At 34.9% G+C, this 17,528-nt stretch overlaps 1 long non-coding RNA gene across 3 annotated transcripts; it reads left to right on the top strand.

Annotated features, from left to right (window-relative positions):
* Nucleotides 1–2,284: 2,284 nt before the first annotated feature.
* LOC122197021 (uncharacterized) lies at nt 2,285–6,912 on the top strand. Of its 3 annotated transcripts, none has more exons than XR_006189802.1 (4): nt 2,285–3,794; nt 3,959–4,469; nt 4,554–5,037; nt 6,748–6,912. It is a non-coding gene; the product is annotated as an uncharacterized LOC122197021 (long non-coding RNA). The 3 variants fall into 3 exon arrangements; XR_006189801.1 differs by having other exon boundaries at nt 2,285–2,594; nt 2,693–4,469; XR_006189800.1 differs by having other exon boundaries at nt 2,285–4,469.
* Nucleotides 6,913–17,528: the final 10,616 nt, after the last annotated feature.

The raw sequence follows: 17,528 nt of genomic DNA on the forward strand, positions 1-17,528 counted from the left end.
TTAAGTTAAAAGATGTAGCACCATAAGGATTATTGATATTCTAAATTTTCTTTAAGTGATAATATTTGTTGAGACGATGCAGAATTCTATTCAGAAGTCTAAATTCGACATCGGTCGTATAGATTGTGTGTTTTGATGTTATTATTTTTATATAATTCTAATTGGCAAAATTGATAATAAAGCATTACTTTATGACTAATTATCTCTTTGCGCTTTTCCAACTATTTTAATCACATAATACTTCATAATAATAAATATAATTTTTGCTTCGTTTTAACATAATTATATAACATAAATCCTTAGTAGCACTTGAGATATTAACCAAATTTTGCTTTAAATTGGTCTTCTCAGTGTAGTTTTCTGATAATTAGAAATAACGTAAGTTACTTTGATTAAAAGTAGAAATGATAATCCACTTGTATAGTCATCAAAATATAACTGATAATTCCTTTATTTATAAAAAATATAAAGTTCAATATATTTTATCTGTTGTTCGATCTTTAATTAACTAGTACTTCATATTTGTTAGTTTGTTTTATAATGAGAGCTTACGTATATATAACACAAAATACAAGGAGTCTGACCATATATTCAACGTTATACTTATAAAGAACTTCATTTTAACCACTAAATACGTTATTGACTTGAGCATTCGTCACAACTCACAAAGACTTGACTTATGTGAACTGATAGCTCATTATGTTGCGTGTGATTATGGTTACAATGAATGTCAATTATATATACAACCAAAATGAACACAAAGATTTTGGTCTAGTGGATTTAATTGACAATTAGAATCAAAATGGAAATTATATTTGTTTTACTTTTAAATATAGGGCAAGAGTAAATGGTGGGAAAAAAATCATAGCAAAGCTAAAAACCGCCGCATCGAACAAAGTACATGACCATGCATGCATGATAGTGCCAATTCACTTACAAAGAAAGAAAATGACACTCAATCAAGACCCTTTCAAGATAACGTGACCAATTATTAAATCAAATTCAGACACCTCACATAACTGCAGGAATATTAGCATACATAACCATATTAATAAGAGTACATTGGAAAATTGATGCCAATGGTTTATTAAAAATTAAACTTCTAGTTAAATTTTGTTAGTCTAAAATTGAAAATATGGTGTAGAGTTGACCCCTTTAAAATTTGAATGCACTTGGTTCATTTTGTCATTCTTTTTATTCACTTAAATATTTTTATAATAGTAGAGATAAAAAAAAAATTTAAAAAAAAAAAACCCTCGTAACGTATCTCACTCACCCCTTTCTCTTTTAATATACCAACACTATTAGAAAATGATGTGTTTTGCTACAGAAAATAGCCACGGAAAATTTCCGTAGGTAATTACCTATAAAATTGAATGTCCTAATTTAATAATGGGATAGCTAAGGAATAGTGATGGAAATGAATATGTTGATATTCCGTAGGTAATTATCTATGAAATATCTATAGATTAGCGACGAAAGTAATTCATAGTTATTCCGTAGGTAATTAGCTACAGAATAACTACGGATTATCGACGTAAGAAAATAACTGCAGAATAGCTAAAGAATACCAATGGATTTATTAATTTTCATTATTATTATTATTATTATTATTATTATTATTATTATTATTATTATTATTATTATTATTATTATCATCATCATTATTCCTATTATTATTATTTTTCATTAATAATCGTCTTAAAACTTTTTTTGGATCGTTTTTTTTATATATTTAAGACAGGAATAATTAAAAATCATACTGACAATAATATTTATAAACATAATGAAATATATAATAATGGTAACGAATGTGTTTAACACACAAACAATTAAACGAAAAAAACTACATTTAACATATCAATAAGGTGAAATAATCTACGTTTAACGTATAAGTAATGAAAAATGATGATAATAAGGGAAAATTTGTACATTTCTATGTGTATGTATGTATTTATGTACGTATGTATGTGTATGTATGTTTATGTATGTGTAGTATGTGTATGTGTGTGTGCGCGCGTTTGTGTGTGTGTGTGTGTGTGTGTGTGTGTGTGTATATATATATATATATATATATATATATATATATATATATATATATATATATATATATATATATGCATTTCATAAAAATCAGATCTTATCATGTCTATCAATGAAAAAGTCAACATAAGTGCATAATTATCCTTATTTTCGGGGCTTTTGACTAAGCCCACCTGTAATCCATATGTTGAATATTGCATGCCTTACCTACATTTTTGTTAATCGAGTCTATAAGCCTATAACCAACCAGTACACCAATGCTTCCAATCCTCTATCTGTGAAACTCTAAACTGTCCATCAACACCACAACCTCATCTCAGATTTAAACAGAAAGCATACAGATCACTTCCTTCTTCGTCCGCCTTTCTCCTTATAACCCTCACCAAATAAGTACACATCTCCATCTCCATCTCTATCTCTATCTGCATATCTCTTCTTTAGCTCATATGACTTCAACCAGATCCAATTTTTTTATGTTGTTGCCACCATCTTACATCCACTGCCGCTTACTGTTTCCTTCCCCACCTTCCGCAATAGACATCGTCACTAAGGTTCTCCCCCTTCTCTGTTTTTAGCTTTTGAATGAAAATAATACACTACATGATTCGTGATTGATAAGCGCCCACTTGAAATCACAAATGAATTTTAGGAGAGCAAGAGGCTGCGAAGGGAAAAAGACAAGAGGGGGTAATGCTTATTTTTTCATTTTTTCTGATTTCATTTTGTTTTGTACGTTATTTATGTTCACAATCTTGGTTTTGAAAGTTAGGGTGTCTAATGCTGCCAAGGTTTAATGATAGTCATTTTCAATTTGGTTACTAATCGATCTCATACCTGAAGTGTGTTCATGTTTAATATTTTTGAAGTATTTGATATCTATTGTGTTTTTCTTTTCTAATTTCACAAGTTATTGAAGACACAACATGAATTGGAGTCTAATTCTAGGTATCGTCTCTCTCCCTTAACGTTTATATATAGTTTCGTTTTTGGTCTGTGTTCTTCCATGGTGATTTAGGGGGAAAGGTATCCATTGGAAAATGGTATTTGTTGCAATTATATATTCTTTATGAAATATGATGATTAATTTTCTTCTTATATTTTTCGATTTAAACATGTTGCAGAGACGAGAGAAATCAGAAGTAAATCAAAATGTTAATGACATCTTTTTTTTTTCAATTATATTGGTTTCCATGTGAGCTTTTCTTTCATTTTCTTATTAATTTTTTTTTATATTTTCTTATAAAAATGTTGAAGAAATCTGAGGTTATTGATGTTCTCCAAGGACCTACCAGAACCACAAATCGATTGAAGAGAAAGTGTGAAAAAAACCAAGATTTTTATGACTTTTACTTTCTTCCATGTTTCACGCTTTCAGGAAATGTTTCGAATCCATTGAGCTCAAACATCACAAGATGATGCAGATTAGGTTCTTTTCCCTATCTATATGTTTTTTTGGTTTTGATAATTTTTATTTTTGATGTAGATGTTATCCGACTTCATGTGTGTTTCTTGGGATGTTACCAACTTTCATAACCACCAACAAGATCTAAACCACTAACAACTGTATCCACCGCAATCACCACCCTAGAGCTGACGGTCGCCACTATGTCTAAAAATCATAGAATCCTTAATGCCATAACCAACTACATTGTTGATGCTCTTCTTTTTTAAATTTCTTGGAGACCTCCGTTGATAGATCTAAACTGAGGATGAACAAAATGTTGAAGAAAGTGGGTCTAAAAACTTAACAGGTGAAAAAAATCAGAAAACAGGATCTTTCTCTTTGATATTCTAGAACAAACCACCATTGTTCCTTATTCTTGTTATTTTCGAGCTCTTACAGATTTAACTTTCTCCTGGTATTGCATCTCATGGTTCTCTATCTATTTTATTTTTCTTCTTGATTTTTTTACAGATGGTTTTACTTTTCAAATTCCTATGAGATGACACCTTGAACTTGGGAGTTTTTCGAAACCACATCAGTCCCGACTCACGTGATTCTAAAAAAAAGCTGAGAAACCTCTATAAAGAATTAAAAATTAAAAAATCAAAAAAAAAAGTGAGAAGAAGAAAGCCAAGATGCATATCAAAAAGAGTATTTGTCCTTTTCTAAATCTGGTGATAGCCAAAGTCAAATACATAATGAAGAAAATGATAAAAATAGAGATACATGGCCCATGAAAATGGGCCAGGGCCAAGAATCAGGTTGTGGGGTTTCTTCTTTACAAGAAAAGATTACAACTTTGGAGTCAAAAATAACATCAAGTTTGTGTTCTTCAGTTTTCTCTATAGATTGGTACCTATGGGAACCAAATTAAATTTGGAAACACATACTTTTTATAAATTATTGGTATTTGGTGTGAAGATTATGAAATGCAGGAAAAAGATAAAGATTAAAAGATGGAAGACATGGTGTAATAATAGAGGTAAAGGGCAAAATGGTGTTTTTTGGTTAGAATATTTCATATTTTTTTTATTATTGGATTTGTTTATTTAGAAAGTTATTACAGGAAACATGATATGGTACAAGATTGTCAAGGGGAACACTGGCTACAATTACATGGTGTGGCAATTTTAGAACTCTAGAAGGAGTACATAGGTAGAATATTTGAAGGTCCCGGAAGGCTGAAAGTGTGGCTTATCGGTTGGATTTACCGAGCGAGCTCAGTCAGATCCACAACATTTTCCACGTCTCTCAGTTGTGGAAGTGTGTGAAGGAAAATGAGGCAGTGGTTTCGTTGGATGATATTCAAGTCGATGAGCGTCTGACCTATATTGAGAGATCGGTGGCTATTCTGGAAAGAAAGATGAAGGTCTTGCGCAACAAGGAGATATCTTTGGTAAACGTTCAATGGCAGCATTAGAGAGACTCCGAGTGGACCTGGGAGCCGGAAGCTAAGATGCGGGAGCATTATCCTGAGTTGTTCATTGCAACCGACTTCGAGGATGAAGTCTAGTTCAAGTGGGGGAGATTTGTAACATCCCAATGATGAGGTACTTCTAATTTTAACCCTATAATTTAATTATATTGCATTTTGGTCCCTAAGTTTATGAAACAATGCAAAAAGGTCCATAGTGGCATTTTGGTAAATTGGGACTTTGAGGAGTACGATGTGTGTACGTGTGTATGCTGAGCGTACTAGGGCGTGCCTTTGTACGTTGGGTGTACACCTCTTATGCACGACGTACGTGGAAAGCATGCAAACCCTAATTTTTAGGGTATTGGCTCATATTTAAGTATCCTTAACGCCTCACATCTCATTATTACCCAACCTCCTTCTATGACATCGACCCCTAAGCAACCCTAAGAGCAAGAGAGCAATTTTGGAGCCTTTAAGAGAGTTTTGAAGTGGTTTTGAAGAAATAAGACGTTGGTGAGAAGATCTTGGAGTTGAGAGTATTTCGGATCTGGGATTCTACCTTGATTTCAGCCTTCGATGTATAAATCTTGCAACTTTATCACTCCATCTTGTAGATCTAGATTCTTACTCATTTAAGTCACTTTTTGGTCTGAAATGGTGATTCTTGGACATGACATGTTCTTGAACCATTAAGTCGTCCTTTCAGACCTTAGGAAGGGTCTTGAGCCATAAAAATGGGGTCTTAATGGTTGGTTTTGCTCCATGCACTCTCTAGAAGGTCTTAATGTATTAAGACCTTGACTTAAGCACTTAATGGACATGCAATTTCATAAAGTTGGAACTTTATGACTCTTAAGGATGACTTAGCCTTGGATATGAAAATAGGATGTAAGAGCTTAAGGCATTAATCTCTTAATGGAGTTTGAGAAATCTCGACGTACACCCTACGTAACCTTAGTATGCAGCACGTATGTGGTCAACTTACTCGACTGCGTTTAAGGCTGTAGTATGTCCATCGTAACTTCGATGTACCCCCCCCCCCCCACACATACGTGTTCTATGTCGAATCAGCTGGGTTGACTCAGTTGCCTTATGGATTTTGACCAGTTTGACTTTAACTTTGACAGAGTTTGACCAAGGGGTATTGTAGCTAATTTGAATGGTATTTAAGAAATTAGTCATTTGGGTGGATAGGTGATGGTTAGAACTGTGATTCAGAGTCAAGACCTCATCGGCTTTTGTGCAGACTATGAGGTGAGTTTTCCTCACTATACATATGGGTCTAAGGCACCAAGGCTGACCCTTTGGATTAGATATCCTGGTATGTGATAGTATATTATTGTGATGTAGTGATTTGTTAGATCTGTATCCTGGAATATAGGATGATGCTATGCTTAGTGATCTATACATCTGCTTGATTGTCTGTTGACTATTTATATGCTTATCTATTATATGTGCATATATTTTGGTTGGTGGTTGAGGCTTTACTACTATGTGTGTGGGCCAACAAATCGGGGGCATTCCTACTCGATGGTCGAATGAGTCCGAGGGTATTCCATCCCGAAGATGACTAGACCCATTGTATATTGGCATTCCAACCCGATGGTTGACTGGGCCTACTGTACTCCAACCTGATGGTTGACTGGACCCATTGTAAATTGGCATTCCACCTAGGGTATTCCATCCCGATGATGATTGAACCCGGAGGGTGACTGTGCCGGGGGTATTCCAACCCGATGGTTGATTGGACCCAACATGTTGTTGTATATGTTATTTGTTTATGTGTTGGTACTTTCAGGGAACTCACTAACCTCTGGCTTACAGTTTTTATTTATTGTTTCAGGTACTTCTGATGATCGCGGGAAGGTGAAGGCGTGACCATAGACATCCTCTGTTTTATGTACTTTTGATTATGGGATACTCTGATATTGAACAATACTTTGAAAACAATGATTTTGTAAACATTCTATGATTTGGGGTTGTTTTGAAAAGTTTAAATTTGTCGTGATTTTTTTATGGATGTTACACATGCTATCCCAAAATTAGAAACATCATGGAAACTATGTGTTATAGAATTAGAGATTATACCATCATTAGAATTATAGCCTTGACTCTCGGAGTTTGAACTTCGCACCATCATACACTTGCTATGCTTCATACTTGCTAAAACATTAGAAACAAAAAAAAAGTGTTGTGTGTTGGCCTTCGCAATTCTTCATCCTCAGAATCTATAGACCAAACTTCTATATTGCCTACATCATTATCCTCTTCATATGTAATAAATGCCTTTCACTAAATGTTCGTATTCCTGAGATCATCTATCTTCATTACATAAGAGGTTTTATAATTCATTTTCTCCTCCTTCTCACTCTTCTTCATTAAAACACGGTTTTTTGCAAAATGGTTTTTACCATTGCAAAAATTACAATGATAACCTGAATCACCAAGCAACTTTTTCTTTTTCTTTTTCTTTTCTTCTTCTTTATTTTGGTAGTTCTTATCACCATCACTTTTATTCTTATCAGAAAATCAGCTTTGACCTATGTATTAAGAACCTCAACTTCCAAACCTTGAATTTCCAACATTTCTGAACTTTGAAAAGTTTTCCTTGAAAAACTTTGTGGGATTACTCACCATTAGAGCCTTCTCTTTACTTTTAAACTCATCGTCTATAACATTGGAGTCAGAATCTGCTACAACATTTTACTTATATTTCTTCACCTTGGAAACCTCTTCTTCGCAACTAAAGCTAATGGAGCAGCATCAACAGTTGACTTCGAACACTCAATAGCCTCATCTTCACGTGATTTAAGAATTCCTATTACTTGTGGAAACTAGTATGATATGAAGTATTCATGAGACATTATATTCGACATAATTAATTTCCATTTAGGATGAAGTCCATTCAAGAATGTAACCTTCTTCTTGATCAGTGAATGTTCCAACTCATATTTCATCAGCATGCTCAATAGATTATTATATATTTCATAAACATAATATATACTCTCCAGTCTTCTTTTAATGAACTAAACTCCAAAAGCAACAAAGTTTATAGTAAGTGAAGGTGATCGTCATCACCTGAATACAATTCCTTCAAATATTTCCAAATTTCATCTAAATATTTGCATGGGACTCACAAGCCTGAAAGTATTAGGACCAAGAGCAAAGTGAATATCTATATTCTCTTTCTAGTCATTTTGAAGTTTCTCCTTCTCTTCTTTTGACATATCAGTATACTTATCAACGAATCTTCCATAATCTTCGAGAGAATAAATATATTCCTTTGCCTTTCAGAATTTATGTGGACCTTTTGTTATTGAATTTCCCTACATATGAACCATGATCTTCAATTCAAATGATGTAAACTTCAAAATACAACACCCATACCTCATAGTTATCTGCAAAGAGAATTGGAGTCCTCATATTTAAGCCAATGCTACATGCAAAATTAAACAACACAACATGAGAGTCATATATAGCCATGATTTCGATTGAAACATGAAAAAAATCAAATCAATAAGTGAAATATAAAATTCAAATCAAAACGAGTTCAACAACAAGAATTTCCAGATCAAAATGCAAACAGATTGCAATTGCGGAAGAGATCTAGAAAAACAAAAATGATGAACGATGAACTCGACAAACAAAGAAGTGTTCAATGGTTTGAAATCAAATAAAATATTTCCTTGCTCTAACACCACTTGTAGGATCGACTAGATTCTATAAATATGAAATCATGTTTGAATCAACATAAAGTTTGCACATGAGAGTAAACAAGATTTTGATTTGATTTAGAGTAAGAGAATTCGATTACAACTTTTTTGAGTGTAAGTAATCGTAAAAGTATTACTTTGCCTTCTAACTAACATCCATATTTATAGGTTGACAAAACAAGGATTTGGTTAGAGAATAACCAATTAGGTTACGGTACATACGCAATGATAGACTGTCAAACTATTACGCACATGTCACTAAGAAACCTAGAGTTAACAAAACTCTGAAACCAAACATACTTTCAAAATTAAACACTGAAGATATTAAAATAAAGACTTTCATAATAATACTCAAACCCAACATATATAGACTCCGAAACCTAATACTTTAATTAAAAATGAAAACTTTGGTTTGAAATTTGGGACGTTACAAGTTAGTATCAGAGCCCAAGTTTGAGAGATTTTGATGAACATTCGTGTGATTCCAAACTCAAACTAGGATCCCATAATTTTCAAAAAGGAGTTTTATTAAAATTGAAAAAAGATGCGATGTGAACAATCAGTCCAAACTCAAAGGAAAATGATATCCCAAAGTATCCATATTTGTCATATATCGGTTGATATGTGAACTGCTAGAAATGCATGCTAGTATATAGGCTAAGGATCTTTTTAGGATTCCATGCTAGAATTGTCTGGTATTTAAGATGCCTTGTCGCCTAGGAATTTCTTGTTATGTGCTAATTGAAGTTTGACTGTTGGTTGCTTTGGGTTGTTTGAAATCTGTATTGATATTAATTAACTATTAATTGAATACGTTACGAATGCATGCACTAGAATTAAATAGTCTCAAATTTCTTGGTTTAGCCCTATTATACAACTATTGGTTAAGTCCAACCGTTGAGCATATGATCTCTTAGTCAAATGACTACTTAATTCTGATTTCATGTAGTTAGTATTCACAAGATAGTTAGCTGATGTTAATAGAAGTTTCTTACCCATCAGGATAACTAGATGAGGTGGGATTCCTAGCGACCTAGGAAAAGCGTTAGAATATTCTAGTGTGTGCATATATGTTAAAAAATCTTAGAAAGAGATTCTAGGAAGATTAGTTGTGTGTGATTGGGTCATCACGTGTTAATATGGGAAGAACGTTTAGAAATAGTAATGCATAGTGACTTGGGGACTTTGAGAAAAATCTTAGGACGAGTATGAATAGATATGGAAGGTAGTATGGCCCCATATGAACGGAAGCTCAAGATCCATACGGGGATCAGGAAGATTCAAAGGGTTGCTACGGAGCTAGTAGATGGTAGATAGTAAGGTATGGCACTATGGTTTGTTTGTATCCTTTTTTCGCCTCTATCGGTCGTATGATTTGGTTAGGTAGAAAGAGAGTGATTCTGGTTTTCAACTGGGCATATGTGACCATGGTGGTTTGGGTATGAATGGGTTGGACCTATGCTAATTAGTTTATTTTAATGTCTTGTGATCCTTGTTCGAGGCAGTACTAGTTTGAGTCACAGGACTCAAGAACGAGGTGATTGGGATGATCGAATAGAGGATTTCAGCCTTTTCCAGGATGGGCAGTCGATGGTTTGTGTTGTCGTTTACTATGACATGGTTATATTTTCTCTGCCTCCTGTGTTTGAGAGAGAAAACGGTGGATTATTTTCAGTCGATAGATAGAAGACAGGAAATGTGTTTTATCCACACCAGTTTCTTCCTTATAGAGGAAAGGTCTGTCTCGTTATAAATCATTTTGTCTTTAGTGAAGGGACGTTTGATATTTGATTTTTTGTCAGTTAGATGGTTGGGGTAGAAACCAGGTCGCAAGTCGAATCTTTGACCTAATTTTAGAAGAGCAAGTGTCTCTGATGCATATCGAGAATTTGATTCCAAGATTCGAACTGGAGGTCCAGTAGAGGAAGAGGAGTTTTTGTCTGGTCAGGCACCACTGGTAGCTAAGAGAATAAAGAATGTTGATGCCCATCAATAGATTAGGACAAATGTGGTTTTTGAAGAAGGTATAGGAAGACGCACGAGCGGATTTATCGGGCTTATCTTTCTAGGTGTGTTGAATGTGTTTAGGAGAATACTTAAGGTCAGGACTTTAAGTATCGAGAGAGGAGGGGATATAATTTTCTTCGCAATCAGTTGACTCATGTCATGGATGGTTGTCTCAAATTTGACCAGAAGGATGATATGGGATTAAACACCGGTTGTTCTGTATGACATATTTCTTCTATGTTCTGGTGGTCTATTATATTGATTCCCGAGTTTGGGTGGCATGTTTCAATTAGCTTTGACCTGGTTTTGGTCTGTCAGCTTGTGAGCAAATCATGCAATTTGATCTCCTGGTGTTATCATGGATTATATATATGGTTATACTGGTTCATGGCTTTTAAGGATTTTAGAAATGGTAGGTGGTAGTTCTAACCCTAAGTAAGGGAGAAACAAGTATTCAGACTAGTGATTTCAACATGATGGTTCAGAAGAATTTTCGGTTCGAGTATGTTGGGCTAATGGTCCAACTTTTATTTTGAAAATAAGAGGAAAACAATTTGTCGACAAAGTTTTTGTGATTATGAGGTTTTGTAGTATGTTTCTTATGGATTCATTGGATTTCTTTCGAAGCGCCAGTAAGAATTCAGCAATTCATTAGATCATTGGTACAACTCGGGTATCAAATGGCTTATTGTCTTCAAAGATGCATGAGTTTTCCTTTTATCTTTATAGTTGATGGACAAGGGACTGACTCTTACAAGTAGTTACCTTCAGAAGCACCAAGTATTTTTGTGAGAAAGCAGATGGATCACTCATACTACTAGATTTAGAAAGCTTGGTTTGCATGAATAATGGATCAGTTATTTATTGTCAAGGATTATAAATTTTTTATCAGTTTCACAAGTGGGTAGGTGTGTTTTCTTTGTTACAAGCTGTATTGGGTATCATCATAAGTGTCGTTGTAAGTGAGTGTTTGAAGATTATTTTCATATTAGGAGGGGTCATAAGGTTATGTGGTGGTGCATTTCGAGGTTTGCTAGTGCTTTAAAATCATTTATTAGGTTGATGGGAAAAGATTGTTCCGATTGTGTTGGTTTTAGTAATTATCGCATACTTCTAGAGTAGTCAAGGGTGTTGGCATGAGACGATAGAAGTTCAGATTCCAAAAGATAATTTTTGATAATTCTTCTTGTATGGTAATAAGTTTATGCAAAGCTCCGTTATGCGATACCATGACGGGAAGAATGACAGTTAGGTCAGCTCGACCATTGTTCATCAGTATTATTGCAGGTGATTTTGGAATCTTCCCGAGATTAAGAATTTCTATGAGCTAGTGGGGTGTCATTGAAAGACTATTCAAATATTGTCCGAGGCCTGGAATCTTGTTCTAGTTTTTTATTCGAGTATTGTAGCTAATTTTTTGGTGTATCCTAGTTAGTTTGACCCAGGGATAAGATTTGATGAGGTTTCATCTAGGTGTGGTGAGATTATCGTTTTGCTAAGTTCTTCACTCTTCAAGTTGAGCCGTAAAGCAGGAGTGCAGTGGATCTAGGTGGCTAGTATGCTCCTTTTGTGTAAACTTTGGTCAATCCTCGAGTATATTTTTGTGAAGGTTTTATGTGATATGAATAGAATAACCTAAGGACTCTTATTCCGACTTTTTTTCATGGTTCTTGGTTAGTACATTGCTTTCAAGTAAGAGCAAGTATTTGATTGCCTATCTTATTTATGGATTACATTTTCGGTTGGTGTTGTTCTAGTCGTAACCTATAATAGGGGATGGTTTGTATGTTTAGACTTGTATGTCTTTTTTTGTGATTGGCAAGTGCCATGAAAGATGTTGACTGGGTTCCGACAAGTCATTGGGATGATGGTTACATGCCTATAGGTCTATCGAGGTATGAGTCGTGAGTCTGGAGGCCTATGGAGGAATGATGGTGAGAGGGGTGTAGTACCTTGAGCTTATTGTTCTAACGGTTAGATGGTGTTATGACATATTTTGAACTAGTGTGTGGGACTCGACACGTTATGTGGTTGAAACTCTTAGGTCTTGATTCGTTAGTTTATTTGGCGTAGTTAGATATTTTGGAGCATTGTGAAAAGTCTTTTGGTGGCCATCGGCCAACATGTTTTTAGACATGCTTTGGGGTAGACTGTTGATTTGTTGGATAGTCATGGTTATACATGAATAGTTCCTTGCTGAGTTTCTTTTTTTGTGAATTTCTAGCTATTTGCAAGGGTCATTTTGTATAAGTTTGACACATGTGATGGGGTATTCATTTGGGAAATTTTGGATTGTAAGATTCTCTATAGTAACCATGGTTGATTTATCAGGTGGTTGTGTCCCTGAGCCAGAATAGGAATTAATAACGACGAGAGGTTATGATACACTCATTTTCATGCTTATGGGAGCAGTAGAATAGTGGTGACTAGTAAGGAAATCATTTGAGCAACAAAATTCATTTTGGAAATGGTTTTCCTTATAATGGATTTGTTGGGTGGTTATGGTTAATATGTCTCGGGTGCTCATTTCTTATTAGAAGATTGTGTTTCCTAGTCACTGGAAAATATATAGATCAAAAAATTGATCATCAGTCTTTGAGTATGATTTATGGGATTGTCAACCAACGGGTTGATGGTCCTGTGAAGTTATTCTTGGGTTTGGTTCCTGTTTGAGAAGTTGGAGTTTTTGATAGGAGTGTTTTTGCAAGTAGTTTTATAGGGTCATCAATGGAAGAGAGGAAATTGTAGCGGTTTGTGTAAAAACATATGGTTCGGTTTATTCTAGTGGCGTTGTTTCAGTTATGTTGGGTTGCATATACCATTTTACTTTGGTATCATTATTTTGGTGAAAGGTTTGTGTGACATCCCCAAATTTCTCGGCCAGAAAAGACCGATTTATTTTATACTTTTAAAATAAAATCAGAATAATCTTCCAAAAGATGTTGATGAATTTGTCCCCAAAACAAAATATGATAAAAATTTATCAACCCATTTCTTAGAGAAATATATTTTCATTATATATCAAAACCTCGGGATGTCATGTTCCGATACAGACCAAAAGTATAAACAATATATTTTAAACCTTACAATAGTTATTTACAACTACTGGCCTATAATCCAAAAATCCTTCGTCATCATCCAATTATGCTCGGGGTCCACTACCTGTAATACAAAGAGCTGAGTGGGTCAGGCTTGGGAGCCTGGTGAGCATATAGGGTTTTCAACCTACAAATAATAAATTTATTAATTTTCATCAACCAACAATAAATTTATTAATTTCATCAACCAACAATAACCCTAATTACACGTTCCCGTTATCCTCACTTTACGTCCCTAAACACCTATCACAAGGGACCTAGCCTAAGGATCATCAACGGGATGGACACTATTGGTAAGGGGTTCCTCAACCATACATGCCCTTAAGGCAACTATGAGGGGGATGGAGTATGTGACAACCCGAAATTTCTATTATGTACAAACAATATCAAGTCAATAGAAGTCAGAAAAGTTGCAGTAAATTTTCAGACTTTTTAGAATAAGTTTGAGTATTAGGGTTTTGTGCAACTCTGTTATTTCAAAACTCTATGATATTAGAGTTCATTTCTTGAATAAAATATTTTCTGCGAAAAACCCTAGGAGTATATATATGATTCTGAGCTATAATTATTCATTTGTTACATTTCCAACTAGAGAAAAGCAGAATTCTCTCTCACGGATCTTCGGACTTTCGTCCCAAAACATGAGTACTTCCATCTAGTTGTATTATAGAGCTTATTATGTCCTTAATAACTTAGAAATAATATCAAAACAACAAGATTTAAGAGTTTACGGCCCAAGAACATCTTGGACCGTAAACCCTTCTTTAAGGGACAAATGAGTCCCTAGTCCTTTCCTTGTGCAATGAAACTGGCCTAGACTCGTATCTTATTGTATGTAGGACTAGAAAACACCCAAGAACACCAAGAGTAAGGTGTTCACGGCCCAAGATGTTCTTGGACCGTGAACTCCAAACTCAAGGGCCAAAAGGTGCTTTAAACCCTCCAAAAGCCTTGGACACTAGCCTAGATTCACTCCTAGTTAATTTAGGGACTTGAAATCACCAAAAACCCATCCCCATGAGAGATTACGGCCGTAATCACTAAGGGTTTTGATTCTTGGGCCGTGAACATCTAATAAGGGTACCAAAGTGTGCCTAAGGCCTTCATTAGCCTTAGATAATTGTCTAAAACCTATCCTAGATGAGCATGGGACTTGAAAACATAAAAACAACCATTTCCATATGGGTTTATGGCAGTAAACCCAAAAGGAAATGGCCTTGGGGCCGTAAACTCCTCAAAGGAGTGTATTAATGCCCTAAACCCTTCCACGGACAAAACCATCAAGTAGAAATGCTTCTAGGGAACATGTAAAGCTTCAAAACACCTAATAACCTAAGGCTTAGGAGCTTACGGCCGTAAACTCAAGAGTTATGACCATAAACTCCTTGTGTGTTGGTTCTTGGAGAGTAAACTCAAAAATGGGGTCCTTTGGAACCCTAAACCCACTAACCTTGACCTACAACAACTTAGATGCCATCCTTAGGGCTAATAACACTTATGTAAGGTGTTTAGCATGTTCTAGGAGGTCTTATCATTATCAATTAGTAGTTTAAAATTAATTGGGTACATATATGTGTGATTATATGTTAACTAGGATCATAGAGTGTGTTCAGGACTTCACTTGACACCTAGCAATCCTACGTCTTCAGTTCATCCGTACCACTCACTGCAGGTGAGTTCATACCCCTTAATCAATGGTTAAATGTTTTTAAATGCTTTTATGGAGGGGGGGGGAATACAAGTTGAATACTTATAGCTATTACATCAATCACATGTGATTAATAACTACAAAACCAATGATTTTCTTACTGTTCAAACTGTTTATCAAACTGTTTTGCTTCAAACTGTTTTACAAATTCTTATACTTATCAAATACAGTTACTTAAGATCTGTTATACTTATTATCAATTGCATGTCTATGTATTTATAGTTATATAAGCAATGTTTAAAAGGCTTAGGAAGGCTTGCCCGCCTTATTTCCTTTTCGCCGTTGAGATGTGGTATGGTGGGGTATCGAGTATCCGTCTGAAGGTCGTTTAAATATTAGTTATATATCATGTGTACATATATAGTCATAAAGGTTCTTCCAGTTCATTCAATACCTTTGGGTAGCAAGGGTATACTTCCAGGTTCATACGTACCAGTTACATCACTAGTAAGTTACCATAAGGGTAGCACAGGAGAATACTAATACTATTTCTAGAACAATGAAACATACAATGAGTCAGTTCATTCATGAGTCAGTACGCGTAATACATACAATACATTACTATACATGTTAGATAGAGAGAACATACATTACAGCTAGCACACGCAGAACATTTCAGTACATACAGGCTAGACAGAGAAAGAGTACATTTTTCAGTTAGCACATTCATTACATATACATTCATGCAGTTATGTGAACCATTAGACGGGTCATGGCACTTCCTGCCATGACCGTTTTTGTATACTGGATTGACTATCCTACACCTTGTTGCTCGCTACAGTGGGACTTGCAAGTCTACGGGTGCCAAATGTCATTTCTTACGACGTCTTACATCGTCGTTTTACTAGAGTCGGTAGCAGGATACAGGTCGATCACATGTTACTTTGAACACCTTTTGTTATAAGGTAGTTAGTACCACGGTAGTCACTTATTACAAATACTACGGTACGATAATATTTTCCCATTACATTCACTTCGTTAATATTCACACGATGCACGGTAATGTAGAAACTATATTTTTGGTTAATGATAGTCATAATTGGGAAAACACACACTCTAACAAGAGACATACACACAGCCACTAGATGCCTTGGTAGAAGGCTACAGCTAGTAGGAAACATAGGGTTTTCTAGGAGAGTTCAAACATTATACAAAACATTATACAAAACATTGTACAAAACATCTTACAGGAACATCTTACAAATGTTTTCATACAAACACAGACATTAATATACTTATGATCTCACCAGCATTAAGCTGATACTCGCTTTCAAATAACTTGTATTCCCAGGTCACCACTAGACAGGTACAGGTGCCAGGCTTTTGAGAAGATGGAGTTCGTTCGAGACTCATTTTTTATTTTGATATGTATATTTTTTGTGTCTATAACTTTGACAGAACACACATGTTTGAAATTATATTATTAATGTCATGGATGATGTTGTTGCCTGTTTACTACTATTCATTGTTGTGATACTGTACATGACGTGCTCCGCCCCAGAATGTTTCCGCCATTCATGGTTTTGGGGTGTGACAGATTGGTATCAGAGCATTGTTTATAGTGAATTGAGTATATCAACCCATAAAAGATATACTAACTATAAATACATTGGGATTAAAATACTCTGACCAAGAGTTTATACTTTAAATATTAAAATATTTAATTAAGTATACGTTCCTGCATTCATACTAAAATCAGTGTCACTAAGAATGTACTAAAGTATTACGATTGTTGGGCAACACAATTTGACTTAGAGACATATGGTCAATACTGGGAAGATATAGCCTGATCAACTATGTTATCCGAGGGTTGCTAGCATGTGCCTAAGTGTGGTTGTGAGGTTGCAACAAGTCTAAAACTTACCTACAATACCACAATGAGAACAACATAACCTAAACTTAAAATACTATAGGAGTATTTTGCATTACTATAAGTTACATATGTGCTAGATTCTTATACCTCCCTTCTCGTGTAGATTTAATGGTTGGATTCCACATTCCCAGAGACCTGTACTATCCCAACCACGGCAATGCAGGATGGCTAGAAGATGATCAACCAATTCCTTTGGATGATCATGAAGCTGAAGGCTTTTCTGAT

The sequence above is a fragment of the Lactuca sativa genome, chromosome 3 (assembly GCF_002870075.4).
Source record: "Lactuca sativa cultivar Salinas chromosome 3, Lsat_Salinas_v11, whole genome shotgun sequence".
NCBI lineage: Eukaryota > Viridiplantae > Streptophyta > Magnoliopsida > Asterales > Asteraceae > Lactuca > Lactuca sativa.